Source organism: Leptonotus elevatus, chromosome 7 (assembly GCF_054856555.1).
Source record: "Leptonotus elevatus isolate MCC_2025b chromosome 7, RoL_Lele_1.0, whole genome shotgun sequence".
Classification (NCBI taxonomy): Eukaryota; Metazoa; Chordata; class Actinopteri; order Syngnathiformes; family Syngnathidae; genus Leptonotus; species Leptonotus elevatus.
The window spans coordinates 14,647,017-14,663,192 of NC_141245.1; the positions used below are offsets into that span (position 1 = coordinate 14,647,017).

The following is a 16,176-nucleotide window of genomic DNA, read 5'->3' on the forward strand; positions in this document are numbered from 1 at the left end:
AAAAATAGGCTCCACAAAAACACAATATTAATCAGAATGCCGTGTTTAGACTAGTGGGCCCGCATTGACCATCTTGTTGAAAAAGAACATTTTTGATTTGACCCTTTAAAGAGGAATCATTTCTAATGTTAATTTAGTTTTCATTCATTGTTTTCATTGATTAAATCTGAATGCACATGACATTTCTTTATTTGTACACATTTTTGTGTCATTTTCCTTCATACAGTAAAGTAATAAACGTCCTACATGTAATTAATTAACGTTTCTGTTCCACTGATTTCAAGGTAAAATTATTGCTGATACAGAAGTAAAAACTTGGAACAGCGAAAACAAGTTATTACAATAAGAAAAAAGAAAAAAAAACTCCCACCACAAACTTCACTGATAGGATATTATTGGACAGATAGTAGCTACATCTTGTTTCTGTATTAACATGAAAAACCACATTTTTCAGGCATTTTACAGTCCTAGTTCTATAAAGTATATTATGCTAATGCGCAGTCATTTTATTAAATAAATTGTGTGCCATAAAACCTTGAGGAATTGCCCGTGTGCCTTGTTTAAACAGTGTTTAACAGTGTATATTAGGTGGCATTTGAAAGATGAGGACAGAATGTTGACTCGAGTTGACCTGTCATTATGTCAAATGATTATCTCACCGCCGGGTGACCTCAGCTGCCCGCTGTTAGCTCGAATATGTCGTGGCTACTGTACGGTGTGCATGTGACACTTCCACCAGACCACAATGACTGCAGGCTAAGCTCCTTTGCCTTCTTATTTGATGTAATTGAATCAATCTGGGGAGAGGTGATGGGGTGGGGTGGGGGGTGTTGTTGTCATCTCTTCTGCTTTCTTTTACTATGTGTGTGTGTGAGAGAGAGAGAGAGAGAGAGAGAGAGAGAGAGAGAGAGAGAGAGAGAGAGAGAGAGAGAGAGAGAGAGAGAGAGAGAGAGAGAGAGCTGGAGGAGCTTTGCTTATTGTTTTCTTTTTTTTGCCCGAAGATATAGTAGAATGTGTGTCTTTGTGGGGGTGTTTGTGGGGGCGGACGTCTTTTTATTAATACACCATGTGACTGCGCCTCCAGTAGCATCCAACCACTGTCTCCTAATCTCTCGCAGGCCTGATGAATGTGAACACAAGTGACACTGCACCGCCAGCTGTCCCTAATACTACCTCCTATTTCCCAGACAGCAGCACTTGCCCGAGGCTGCGTGGCCAAGCACAAATACACATAATAAGATTATGCTGGGAAAACAAATCATTAAGAATACAGAGAGAGGGGGCTTATATGAATTGTTTGGCATTGGTAGTTGGATTTGTAAACAGTTATACAGTGGCAAATATTTGAGATATATATAGTATATAGCAGGGGTGCCAAACTCATATTAGCTTAGGGGGCCACATGGAGGAAAATATATTATCAAGTGGGCCAGATCGGTAAAATCATGGTATATAATTTAAAAAACAATTACTGGCAATTATACGCAGATTTTCATGTATGTTATGTCTACCTAATTTGCATATACTTGCATATTGTTCACAGAATGCATTGTGGTGCCGTTAATGAAGTTATAAGGACGTTAATCCTTGTCATATGTGTAGTTGAATGTGTGTCGCATTCAGCACGTTTATGTTTGATTTGTGTTGGTCTATGTTTTTATTTATTTTTTTAAACAAACTGTAAAAGTTGTGTGTAAAATAATGGCATCCAGAGCAATTCACATTGCTAACATTGCTCGTCTGAGGATAGCTTGTGAAACTAAGAATTTATATGCTTTGAGTGGCCTGCTGATTAATTGGTCTGACATTACTCTTTTTTTTTTTTACTTTACAAAATCGTCTCGTATTAAACCCCTTTGCGGGCCGCATGTTTGACACCGCTGGTATACAGTATAAAATGATGTTTTTGCTTGATAAGATAAGTAGGCTTTTTTTTTTTTATCACAGCTGCAACTTCTTAATAACAATACGTTCTTGAAATTTGCTATGCAAGTCTGAGAAAAATCCTAACATGCTTGGCAGTACTGTTACCATAGTTATAATGCGCTTTACACATACAGTACACAAGCTGCCAACTGCCACGCACAGTAAGCTTTTCTTCACCGGATCTCACTCTATTGGGTCTGCTGGGTCACTGTCCTATTTGTCCCAAATGCAAGCGGGCTTACATAGTCGAGCTGCAATGTGATGATTAATACCAATGGCCCAATACCACCATTTCACAAAATGTCACAGTAATCGGTCATCCAAACTTATTCACCCCCAGCCTTTTACATTGAAGGAACCCTCTTTGCTCCTGGCTGTTTTACTATATTTTGCTATAAAAACATGGGGGAGATGTATCTGTTTCCGTTTTACAGCAATTGGCATTAGAATATAGCTAAGTTTCATCAATATTAAACACTGTCAAAAAGTGCTTGTTGCCCTGGCTGATATCTTATACTCTGCTGCCACCTGCTGGCCATATTTTGCAATAACGTCCATTGCTTTAAGCCACCTTTTCATGTCAGAAGCTGCATCAAAGACTTCTGTATGCTCTTGCATTAAAAAAACAAAAAACAAAAAAACATCCATCATCTGAATTGCTTGTACAACTGACAATAAATCAAAGCCCAACTTTCAGCCACATGCTTTTCACACTTGGTCGAGGTGAAAATGTATTCACATTTTGCCTTGCATTATTTATCAGCCCGCTGGAAACAGTCGAGCGAGGACGCAAATCTAACTTGCATCTGACTCGCGTCACCTCACTCTTGTGATTGTGATGTTGTCGAGTGCGACTCCTCTTCCTCGTCTTCACCCTCCCTGTCATGTCCTCCAAATTTTGATGGCAGCCTGTGTCAGCTGGCCGAAAGAAATGCTGATGAATTCATCTGTCGCAAGAGTTTGGAAAAACCTGCGTCTTCTTATTCAGTGTTGCTGGTCAAGTATGCACCTCAGGCAAACAACCAGCTGCACTTCCCACAAGGGGGGGTGGGGGGGGGGGGGGGTTGCTGCCAGAAGGAAGGTAACCTCTGCCAAGCACTCGGACACGTTATTCTAATCGCAGTGCAAGAGCAGGATAATAAATTGATATTCCATTATTGTATAATTTTCTCACTGTAGAGTATCAATTCGCCAACATTGGATATCAATGCACTTACTTACTACATGACATCCAACTTATGGATGACTAGTTGGAACTTGTGAATGTGATGATAAGCAAATTTTTTTCAATCAATGAAAACCTTTTTTTTTCTCTTTTTCTTTTTTTGTATGTGCGTGAGTATGTGCATGTGCGGGTGTGTGTGTGTGTGTGTGTGCATGTATGCGTGCGTGTGAGTGTGTACTCATTAATTCACCTAAAACCTATTAAAAAATCCCATACCGTTCACCTAAACCGAATATTTCCGAATCCAGCTAGAGTCCTCAGGTTGTCAGGAGACCCGAGGAAGGATCAAAGAAAAGAAAGGAAAGGAAAGTGAAATCCAGCACCGACCAGACATCACCTACTACCCACCGGGTTACCAACCAGAATCTTTCACCAACCCCAGAAACACCAACAAGTAGGGAGGCCTAAAGAGACAAAGGGAAAGACTGAGGAAAGGAAGGAAGGAAATGATGTCACCTTTTTAACATTTGACTACATTGCTACTTGCCACTTCTATTAAAGGGATACTTGAATTAGAAGAAATTAATTTGGTAACTTCAGTATTTTTCATGTATAATACCTTTAAATACTATTTTTTTTCCACTTGCTGTCAACTAAAAATGAAATCACCTGTGCTGAGGAAGTAGGTAACGACCAATCATGGCTCAGGCCCCGTCCACACGAAAACCAGTTTCAATGTATCCTCACAAGTTGCTTACCGTTTAAGCCGTTCGTTCGCATGACGGCGCGATTTCGGAGCTTGAAACCGATCACTTTTGAAACCGGGTTCCAGAGTGGAAAGATTTCAAAACGCGTAGATTGATGACGTATGCTCCAATTCTCGCATGACTGCGTTGTTTTGCGCACCCTTCTTAGCTTGCTTATGCTTTTGCAGCAAAATATTTTGCTTCTTTTTTCCCACGTTCAACAAGCGGTGTTGTACTTGAATCACCCGCCATTGTCACTTCTCCTGTGTTCGTCTTTTTCATCTTGTCTTGATACATGCAAAGCCATGTTGGTTCTGTAGATTGCAATAAAGTTAGGAAAAAAAAAAGTGTTCGTCTTCTTCGCAAATTATTTTTCTACGCTTCCCGTTAACTCCCTGTGGCTGCGCTACAGCGCCACTCCAGACTTGGCATATACATTACAGCCGTTAAACGTCTTCAGCGTCTTCTTTTGGACACACGCAAGTCTTAAAATGATTTATTTTTATTTTATTATTCTTAAAATGATTGTAAGAGATGTGTAAGAGATTTGTTTGAGGAACGAGGCCTGAGTTTGCTGACCAAAACCCGGAAAACAGGTGAGCCATGATTGGTCGTTACCTACTTCCTCAGCACAGGTGATGTCATCTTCAGTCAACAGCGAGTGAAAAAGTTTGTTTATGAAGGTATTAATTGTACAAGAATAATAATCAAGTTTTTAAATTCATTCTGGACAAAATATTAAATCTTTACTGCTGAAAATGGCTCAATGAGTCAAGTGTCCCTTTAATGACTGTAGGATCTCTTTGTAGACTTGCATGTTAATTTTCTGGCGCTGTGGCAAGAATCCTCTGCAGGGAAAGTCCCTCACATTGAACAATTTGAGCAACATGACTTTGATTTTGGACTTTTGACTGTCTTTCTTTGTTCCATCTCGGCCATGTCAGACTCTTTCACTGAAGGCTCTGGCTTTTGGTCTTCGTGGTCACAGTGGAAGATCCACAAATCATCGCGGTGATGACTGGCCTCATTGGTCTCTTTATTACTCACTCTGTTCATTACTTGATGACAAGACATCTTTAAGAAAAGCATGTGGGAAACTTTTATCGTTGTGTAGTCCAAGGCAAACCCATAGTTCGGGTTTGAAAAGGGTGACACCAGTCCTGGACCTTTTTCAGATACAGTAAAGGAACTGCTTTTCTAGGAATTTGTGCTGCTGGAATCTGCCATTCTTATTGAGTTTTTGTGCGACTGTTGTGTGTCTGTTTTCGGACTAAAATGGCAGCTGTTGTCACTGTAATACAAAACATGAGCTACATCCTGACCATAACATGAAATTGTTGCCAGTTACTTGGAACAGGGAGTATAAAAGCAACCTTGAACAATGAGCCACATTCTCTTTTATCAAGACAACAATCTACTCTTTGTTCAATCAAAGCTTAATGCAGTGGTTCTTAACCTGGGTTATGAACTCATTTGCTCCCAAAAACTTATACATTTGGTTTGTCCCAAAGACGTGTTTATACGTTTTGCGTGTTTTTTATGCTAGAGCATACGGAAGGCTTTGATGCAGCCTCTCAACTGCAGAGAACGGTTGAGGAAATGGTAGTTATTACAAAAAAACGGCCAGCAGGTGGCAGCAGAGCAAAAGAGATCAACCAGGGCCATGTTGAAAAAAAGCTCATTTACCCACAGTTCTAAACAGATTTGTGAACAATGTTGAAACTTAGCTATATGCTAATGCTAATTGATAGAAATATACTTTTGGTAGGTTCCATGTTTTTGTCGTAATAGAACACAATATTCTGTGGGCCTTGCAAAATCAGTCAAAATCTAGTAAAACAGCCGGGAGTGAAGGGGATTGCTTCAGTGAAAATGGCTGGAAGTAAATGAGTTAACTTGGCATGTCACTAGAAAACAGTGTCTTCATTGTTACAAGCAATTGTTCTTCTTTCCAGTGAAACAAAAGCAACTAACACCTCCTTTGCAGAGGAGGATCTGTTTTATGTTTAGAGTTTTTGAGCGTCCACCGCTTGCATTTTTAGCTTCCGCAGCACCCACTGCTGCCGTCTTTTTCCCTCTGTACAGGTGAGATCAAATTAGGTTGGCCTCTGTTTCAAACTTCCGCAGTCTTGTCATTAGCTTCCCAAACATTTGTACAATCTCTAATCTCACCTTCTTGTCAGGATTCATACATGTTATTACAATGTGCAATGACGTGTGAAATGCCGCCGAGTTATCACTGATGAGCTGTGTGTGTATGAGTGTGCATTTACTTGTGTGTGTGTGTGTTCTACACGCATGACAACTTACTGCGTAGCACCTGCACTGCGCCATGCGATGCCGTGTATAATTGATGTCATTTTGTTGTACAAATAGACTTCAGCTAAATATAGTGATGTTGTTTTACAAACACAGTGCGCAGGATGCTGTCAAATGCTGCAATTATTCTATCAGATGCTGCATGCAGCAATTTAACTCATTATCGATTACAACCATTAGTCAATAAACTGTTTTTTTTTTAATTCTAACAAAAAGTTCAGGGACCTCGCAGAATTATTAGCATGTCTTAAAAAGTTAGAAGAAAGCTTAAAATAGCTCTCTACTGTTTTCTACAAGAAATAAAGTTTCCCAGAATTTCAAAATATCTGACATTTTTTGTGTGTGTTTTTTCTTTTTACTCGTTTTAGCTTTAATTAAAAAGATAATAACAGAAGGTGCTGAGAGTTCCCAGGTTCAGCAGAACATCTTATAAAGTTAACTAAAAATGTAAATAAATAGTTCCTCGAAGTAAACACAGTTTTTAATTGATCTATTATCGGCCGTATGATGTCGATATTCGTCAAAATGCTGAATATTGGTGTCGATAATCGGCCAGGCCGATAATTGGTCTATCCCTACTACAAATCGATTATCAAATTAATTGGCACATATTTTAATAATCAATTAAGTATTTAGGGGCAATGTTTAATTTAAAATGGTCCAAATCCTATGATTTCAGCCTCTCATCATGAACTATTCTCAAATTTCTGTAGTCATTCATGAAAGAAGATTGATTATCTTTTGCGTTTAATCAAAATATGACATTTTAAAACATATTTTATTTTGGAAAACAATGTCCAAACTGAGTGAGTTTCAAAAAGGTTGGTGAGTACAACATCAATATCCCTTTCGTATTGCTTGTTTGTTGTTTAGTTTTGGTTCATTAATTGATTGGTTAATTTGCACGGAAGAGGATTAGGGCCTGTGAAGAGAAAAAATAGGATGGCAGGATTTACACTTAATTATCAGAACTCTCACTTTAATCTCAGAATTGTGACTTTGATCTCAGAATTGTCACTTTAAAGTCATAATTCTGAGAATAAAGTTAAAATTATGACTTTATTGGTGCTACTATTATTCTCACTTTTAAAGTGAGAATTCTGAGAATAAAGTCAGAATTCTCACTTAAGTAGTGAGAATCGTGACAATTCTCACTTTAAAGTCAGAATTCTGAGAATAAAGTGAAAATTCTCACAGTCAACATTCTGAGATTGCACTTTAATGTCAGAATTCTGACTTTATTCTCAGAATTATGACTTTAAAGTGAGAATTAAGTGAGAATCCTGCCAAACTTTTTTTCTCTCTCTCTTCACTGGCCCTAATCCTCTTCCGTAAATTTGCAATATAATTAAATGCAAAATAAAAATGTTATCCTATCCAATTATTTGATAAATTGATTAAATAATCTATAGAAATAGAATAAAATAATCCGTTCCAGAAATATTCAAATTCGACCAAAAATATTTGATAGTGACAGCCCTACAATTTTACAAAAATGTGTCTTTGTGCTTCAAGTGAATTCTCTTCTCTCGCATGTAAAATAACTGCAGCCTCATGTTATGTATTTGCGAACCCTTCGGCCACGAGCGCAGATGACATGACAAGGTGTCCGCTTCCATAAGTGAGATGTGCATGCTATTTGCTGACGTTGGCACACTGAGCACAAACTAAATATACGCGCGGTGAAAAAGTGCAGTGCTACAAGAGCACGCTGACACCAGTGTTGCAAACAGCTGGGGGCAACACACGCACACACACACACATACTGTACAGCATACAGTATACAGTACACACACACACACTCCCTTCAAAGCATGGAAGCGATAGAAGCCGAAGAACGGCCGAGACATTTGTATGCACTCGCTGTGGCAGACAAATGAGAAACAGATTAAAACGGTGACAGTTGGATTAGTTGGATATGTAAATATAGTTGTTCATGCACGGAATTCATAGATGTGTATTTCATAGGATGAATTCCACCACACAGCGTTTAAGTGACAGCATTGGATTGAAATAGCTCCCGCATTGCACGCGGACATGTATAATTATTTCTAAAATGAGATTAACCGAACATGATTATGTTGAGTGAATGTATTGAGTTGCATTAATAAGGAATCAAGTGAGTACTGGTCTCTGTGGCACATTTAATGGGAAGACGGGGAGAAAAAAAATCACAGCATATTTTGCCCAGCGTGCCTGATGTCATGCTGGGTGTCAGCTGCCTGCAACTGGACCAGTCAAAAGTTCCGGCCGGTTGGACTGATGCGTACTGACACATGACTAAGGATTTAAAAGTGGAGTTCAGACCTTTGGGATCGTAGTCGCACTGCGCAAGCTTTTCCTATGGCAAGAAATTCATTAAGGAAAAAAAGATCGTTTTCTACTAGATTTACACAGATAAGAATTTATCCATCCATGCATCCAATTTCTATACCGTTGGAGCCCATCTGGGCTGACTGTGCAGCAGGGTTATTATAGTTTTTGATTCGTTTTGAGTTTCGGTTTTTAAAATTGTTTAGTTTTAATTCGTTTTCAATGTGGTTCTGTTAGTTTTTACTAGTTAGTTTCAATATTAGTTTCAGTTTTTTTTTAAAGTGTGTATTACTTGTGCGCAACACCATGGGAGCAACGTCATCTGAAGGTGCTTTTCTATTGGCTGCTGCTAGATGACATCACTTTTGTGTGACACACTTTCAAAATGTCCGTATTCCCGTTAACACCAAAATAAAGCTACTTAAAATCACATTTAAAATCATTGAGTGCAGTATTCCCTCATTTATTGCTGGGTTACGTTCCCAAAAATAGCCACAGCGAAATCTGCAAAGTAGTCAACTTAATTTTTTTCTCTTGATTATTAGACTTTACACCAATTTGATTTGCTGGCTCGGAATCGGACGATATTTAGCATTTTATAAATCGGTGATCGGCTGTAATGTCTTCATTTGCCCGATCGATCAATTACGTCATTGATTTGCTCTGCAAAAAAGCATTACATGATATACTTAATGTTTATCAGCATTTTTCTGAGATGTTTTTTCTTGCATGTATTTCAAATGATGTCAGTTATTCGTATTCGTTGGCTGGTGACTTTGCACCGCTTGCAGATAAGCAAACAGTAGGAGGGGCATAGCTCAGGTGGTAGTGCGGCAGTCTCCCAAGCTCAAGGTTGTAAGTCCATTCCTCAACCCTTGAGTGACTTCTATTTCATTTTATTTATTTTTTCAATTCCTTATTTTACTCTCTTCCAGGTGTATATATTAGCCTACTCTAAAACGGAGTTAATTTGGTGCCACTCTAAATAGAGTCAAATTTTACTGTAACTAGAGTCAAATTTGCTCTACAGAATTTACTGTGTACACGACTGTTTAAAAAAGTATGCCAAATCGTACCCAAAAAAATAGCAATGCCACGCAAGGTGAACTACAGTTATAGCAAGGGGACACCCTTCCTTCCTTAGTGTTGAAGTTGTTGACAGTTTGACCATCCAAATGGAATGGAAAGACTAAGCTCACGCAATATACTATATTTGACTTTTACCATCCTGCTGTACTTTTTCCTGACAGCGTGAATGCAGCCGGGTGATCTAAAAGGTTTGACAATAAGACATTGACGTCTCCCGAGACTAAAAGTGCATCTTATCACCGAGAGTCAAGGTTGTTCCTTGTCAGGTAGCCTATCAGAAAAAAAGCAATCGTACAGCCCACACAAGCTTCCCTTTTCCTGCGCCTCTTTTTTGTTTGCTTCGCCAGACAAGTTGTTAAGCGAGGAAAAGGCAGCGCGGCGCTCCCTCGGGTCACAAGCGAAAGTGGGTCTGTCAGGTTTGGAGCTTGAGAAAACTCCCGGAAACGTGTGCAGCCCTCTCACCGGATTAAACTGTTTAGATATCAGACATTGAATTCATCACGCCAACTGACACAATCGCCTCTCAGCTGCTCGGTTAAGAGCAAATGGCCACAATTGCTATCTCAGCATGCTCATCCCGAGGATTATCGCCGCATCCTTTTTTTTCATCAAGACTCTTCGTCTTCTTCTTCTCGGAAGCACTTCCCAAAGCCCTCCCTGCAGCGGGCTTGCATGCAAACGCAGCCTCCCTCTCCCTCGCTCGGTGTCGTGCACAACCGCAACCGCGGGACAAAGATGGCAATCTCCTCCTCGTTCCCTGATCAGCATGGAAATTGCCTCATGTCTGTCAAAGCTGCTTTGCATCCTTTCAAGTGGGACCGGATCAGACAGAGGAAACAGGAAGATAAATGGAGCGTTTTTTTCTTTACCTTTTGAGCGACTTCAACGTGTGACTGCTATTCCGAGTACGTGCGTGCGTGCGTGCGTGCGTGCGGCAGGCAAGCAGGACTCCCATTCATTCCAGAATTCCTGGTTTTGTCCCCGCTGTGTTTTGTGTCCCTCTCCTCCTTCTTCTTCCGGCATTCAAAGCATCCTTTTCTTTTTATTCTCTCATCCACGTGATGGAGATGTTTTTGTCCTTTTTACTCCCAGGATGTGTTAGCTTCCTTTTTCTTTTCTTTTTTCCTCTTCTGTGGTGTGTTTTATTCAGTGGCTTTCTATTCCGTCCTCCCTTCTGCTTTTGTCCCTCTCTGCCGCTCTGCTGGCTGGTCCACTGTGAAGCGGATGAGGTGGCTCTCTACGCGTGCGAAGGCATATGTGAATGTGCTTATGCTAAAGGGGAGGGTGGCGGGGGGAGACTAAAGTAGCCTCTTAGCTGAGACTGAGACCACCCCTCTTCCTCCTCCTCCCTTCTAGAGATGGGCTTTCTAATGGCATGTACCATTAAAACCTCAGAATAGGGTGGCTTGCCGCTTTGAGGGGGAGAGAGAGAGAGAGAGAGAGAGAGAGAGAGAGAGAGAGAGAGAGAGAGAGAGAGAGAGAGAGAGAGAGAGAGAGAGAGAGAGAAGACGGGAACGCATAAAGACAGTCTGTTTAGAATGTGTTGGAAATCATCCCTCCTACTTCCTCTGGATTAAAATGTCTGTCACTGGTGTTATGATGACAGCATGACATTCTGTAGGAGCGTCCCACATCCTCCAATCCCTAATTGAAGTTGTGTTAAGAGTGGCATGTTCACAATAATTGCATAATAGCAGGGAATATGTTGTCTTGGCAGCGGGGTGTGTTAATGCTGGACGGGGGACGGTTGTGTCATACATAAAGCATTCTCTCGTGCTCCAACGGCTGCACATCTGCACACTTGCGCGCATCAGGGATAGGGTGGGATGAGTGACAGTTCGCGTTTGGTGCCAAAATAGTTGCTGCACCTGCACAATTTAATGTGGAACATTAAAAGTTGTAAAAATTAAAATAAAACAAAAAGCCTTCAAATGGGTTAGTTTTGTACACACACACATACATATATATTTATACTATATATATATATTAGGGTGAGTTGATTTAAAGTTCCTTTATGGGCACACATTTTTTTTAACGCATGTTTAATGTCTGACCCTTACTTGGAAAGCCTATAGGCTACTGGGGAAATTCCAGTCACAACACAGCAGACATGTCCATGTCAAAATTTAGCATTAATAAATGTAATAATAACGCATATATTTGTGGAGATTGGGGTCAAGGTGTATTTTACCATTTTAAAAATGTTAAAAAGTTACTTTACTATGTAAAAGATTAGATAGCTCTTAATATGAAAAGAAAAATGCACTGAGATGTCACCAACTTCTTGCAAATGCAATTATGCCATCTAGTGTCAGAAAAATGACCTAATCACAAATCAATATCGCACTCGTTTTTTTTACAGTACAGTACATATTTTTTATTTTAACTCAATTTGATGAATTATTAAGAAATTACTGTATCAATGACTAAAAGTTGCAGTCATATTTCTATTAAATTACCTTTTTTTCCACTTTGATGTTAACAAGAGTATGAAATAAATATAAAATACATAAAATATAATAAAAAATATTTCATTGTACATTGTATTGTATATGTAGAACAGATAAAAATTTTGATTAATCGTTAACTATTGAAGTCATGTATGTGTGTGTCTGTCTGTGTATATATATATGTGTGATTAACATGTTTTAAGTAATTAATCTAAATTTTCCATAATGAATCGCAATTAATAATTTTTTTCTACTTTCATTTCTATTCTCCTGTGAAATACAACTGTTGAACAAAACAATTAAAACTGACTAAGCTGTACATGCATCTTTCTTATACTCTTCTCATAGAGACAATGCTCAAATTTAGTTCTGTCCGCGGGCGCCACGCTCCAGCAGCTTGATTTGTGAAGTTCTTTGGTGTTAATTTCAATAGGGAATTTTACTCTGAGATGATACACCAAAGTGCTATGAGTAATATAGTATTAGAATTTGGCGTCAAGCAACTAAAACGGTAAATAAAATTATCTATAGTCCCTGTTTGTCCATCTTATACATATTTTAGCTTGCAACGGGCGAGTGCCTATATGATATATTGGTATCGTGTTGATACCCAGCCTATTTCAATATATCAATCAGCAGCCCTCTTGTGGCCATTTTACAAAAAGGAACTAGAAATGAGAAATTACATGAATAGAAAATTGACATTAATTTCATGCAATTTGAAGGAGAAATGCTATATTGTGATCTAGAGGTCGTACTTTAAAATGATCCATCTTGTTTTTTTGGAGGGATGTATCAAAAGCACTAGTGGTATCTGTACTTGGTATCGGTATTGTTGACTACTCAAGAGTACTCGTACTGGTATTGGTCTGCAAAAAAGGGGTATCGAACATCCCTATATGCACACGTAAAAAGTGGATATTTAAAGCTAGAGAGCACAATGCAAGGCACAACTTTGTATTAAAATACTTTAGCAAGAAGATGACTGAATATAGAGTTAATTAATAGCCCATTTACTTTCATTTCAAATCGTCCAAGATCTCAATGTGTTTAAGGATAATGATCGAATAATTCTTTGTTGAGAAATCATGTGGTTTTACTGCCTCGTTTTAAGATCTGTGGGTCCATTGTGAGCACCCTCTTAAGTTAAATGGTTCATTTACCTATAATCCAAAAAAGATACCGCCCTTTTCAACTTTATAAACAACCGTAAATAATTTTAAAAGATGCAAGTCCCTGTGCCAAACCAGTGAACGCCTTATATACTTCTGTGGCTTCAGTGATTGACAGAGAGTGGCCCAAATGCCAATTCCAGCACACTTCCATCCCATAAAGCATCTCATTTCAGGCGTCACTGAATAAAGAGCCTGTCCGTGGCGGAGGTGAGACAGCGTCTGGTCGGAGGGTCAGAGGCATCCTCTTGGCCGGCGCACCTCCTGTGAGCTAACAGAGCAGACTTGGCTCTGCTCGCCGCTCGGGGATCGGAACATAAAGGTGGCGGGACATTACCAGCCCTGGACGCCACACAGGGGAAAATAAGACTGAAGCGGTCAAAATGTGCAGCACATGCATAAAAAGAAAAAAAAGACTCACACACAGACCTCTTGAGTTTCAAGGTGCGGTTTGTACCTTGGTTTTTGGCAGGCAGATTGGTACATTTTGAGCACGTATTTTGTCTATAAATAGGGCAACTTTTTTTCTTTTTCTCTCTCAAATGTATCTCTTTATTTTGCCTGTCAGCAAAAATGGCATTTTATCAGTGAATAATTTGACTCGTTTCAAATTACTCGGCTCTTTTGAATGGTAAACTACCTTGGCTGCTTTTTTTTTATGGGGGTGTGCTGATTAATAAAATGCTATGAATAAATATAAATAATATGTTTGTACAATATGATGTGCCTTACCTGTACTAGCAGCACAAACACCACAAAAAGGGTAACAACAACGCTTTAATATTGTAACGTTTACCATGAATGATTCACGCAACCCAAAAACTGGGCTACTTTGCGGATATAATAATAAACGTGAAGCCACATTTTTATGTAACTATATTAGTAACTTTCCAAATCTGTTTTGTACTCATTTTGCTAACTTTTCAGTTTAGCATCAATGCTAGGTGATAATTAGCATCTTGACATGCGTCAAGATTCCGAATCCGGTCACTTTTCCAAATCAAATATTTGAAGCCTCGGATAATCAGTACAAGTAGTAAGTAAGAACAAGTAAAGTAACTTTTTATTCTTTCTATTGTGTACAAAGTAGCCCGCTATAGAGAATATAATAATAGTATTGTAGTGACAAAAAAATTGTTTACAAAAATGTATTCAGTGATGAGACAATTTCAGTCCTCATCTTAATGCAGTTATTTACACAAATATATTGCTAATATTTCTTTTCATCTTGTATTTTATTCATTCCTCCCACAAGGTGACATTTTTCTTTGACTATCACGACTGTTTTGTTCCATCATGTATCACCACTGGATACCACGATAGCCGCTAACCGATACGATGATGCGAGGCTAGACAACAAGAAAAGCTCTCAGATGATTTAACGCCTACCCGCAATATTTCGCTGCAAAGTGCCGTGCAGTATTTTGAGCTTTGGTCAGTCAGCCGTCTTGGACTCTCATTACTCGAGCTGCTGAATCAAAAAAGTGTGAGTGTGTGACACGAATGTTTGATGGAACGATCTACAAAAATGTGCGTCTGTTTCACAGATGCTTCATCACTATAGCGGGGGAAAAAAAGACGTGTGAGATGGTGTTGGGTGGGGATGATTCACAATTTGATATCTTCAAGCTGACGCTACATTTTTAAGCTTTTAACAGGAGGTTTTTCTTTTCAATATTTGAGGCAAAAAATGAATAGCTTTTACTATTTATAAATAATTGTAGCACATTAAGTGGAAGCAAATACACAAATAGATCACATTTAAATCAGCACCATGATGTCAGAATTATATCTTAAAACAACTTCAATTTTTTAAAAATAGTTTTGTAACGTAGAGGATTGTGTTTGTTGACACGATTAGAACCTTACTTCAATCATCTTAAAAATATTGGTAGAACAGCCAAGTGTTCCTTGGACTCTGTAACGCGGTAAATACAATAAATGTAAATAATAAAAAAATGCACCTCATTACTTTAGGCCGTAAAGGAATGATAAAATTAAGGGTAAGTCATACTATCAATTTTATATCAGTAACAATTGTTACATTCTAAAAACAGTTGGGTCAAAAGTAACCCAATTACGGATAAAAAATGGACCGATCCACTTTATGGGTCAATTTGACCCAACTTTCTGGGTTGTTTTATACAAAATGACCCAATTTTGTGACCCAAGTAAAGGATCTGACCAATATTTATGAGTTACGTTTCTTGACTCAAAGTTGGGTAAAAAAAAAAAAAAGCCTGAACATACAATAGAGCTTCAGTTACTCTTAGAAAAAATAATAAATAAATGACATGAAATAATGAATAAAAATGAATATTCTGCATTTGTAAAAATAGTTTTCGCTCTTTCTTAACTCATTTAACAGTACGTATCTAGTATTATTGTGGTGTGGTATTATTTTGAGGCTGTACAATGCCCAAGAGACAATGCATGAGCGTGTTTGTGTATGTATGTGTGTGAAGACCCATTCGGCTTTGTATCGCTGCAGTCGACTTTCTCACCTGTCGCCTGATAACTAATGAGAAGGAGGAGGTGCAAGACAGATGTGCAAAAGGAAAGCTCAAAAAACGGTGTTGCAGCCGACGTCCCGAGGGATCTACAAGACAGGGAAAAGAAGGAAGTCGAGATCAGCGGGCTGCAGCGGAAAAAGAGACATCATCTCATTTTATTCCAGCTGACATTGAGGCGGTGCACATCCTGGACTGGTCATCAGTCATTTGCAGGATATACACAACCGACCATAACCATTCACGCTCATATTCACAATAACAGTATAACAACACTGTGTAATAACAGTGTAATTACACAATGTTATAACAGTGTAATAACACAATGTATTTACACTGTGTACACAGTGTAATAACCATTCACACGCGTTCACACAATGCAATAACATATTTTAACGTCATTTCCATCTCACTTTGTGCTTATAGCAAACAAAGTATTCTGTTTTGCCTTCAATGCTGTGACATTGTCGCACATTTGCCTCCTCA

General features: G+C 38.8%; 1 protein-coding gene across 2 annotated transcripts in view; it reads right to left on the minus strand.

Moving 5' to 3' along the window:
• Positions 1-10,927, minus strand: part of LOC147171049 (galactosylgalactosylxylosylprotein 3-beta-glucuronosyltransferase 1) — a 76,865-nt gene extending 65,938 nt beyond the window's left edge. The window contains exon 1 of one of the 2 annotated variants that reach the window (XM_086081132.1): positions 10,428-10,927. The gene's annotated coding sequence lies outside the window, so the exon portion shown is untranslated. The remainder of the gene's footprint in view (positions 1-10,427) is intronic. The other variant, XM_086081133.1, reaches the window with a different exon arrangement.
• Between the last annotated feature and the right edge of the window lie 5,249 nt (positions 10,928-16,176).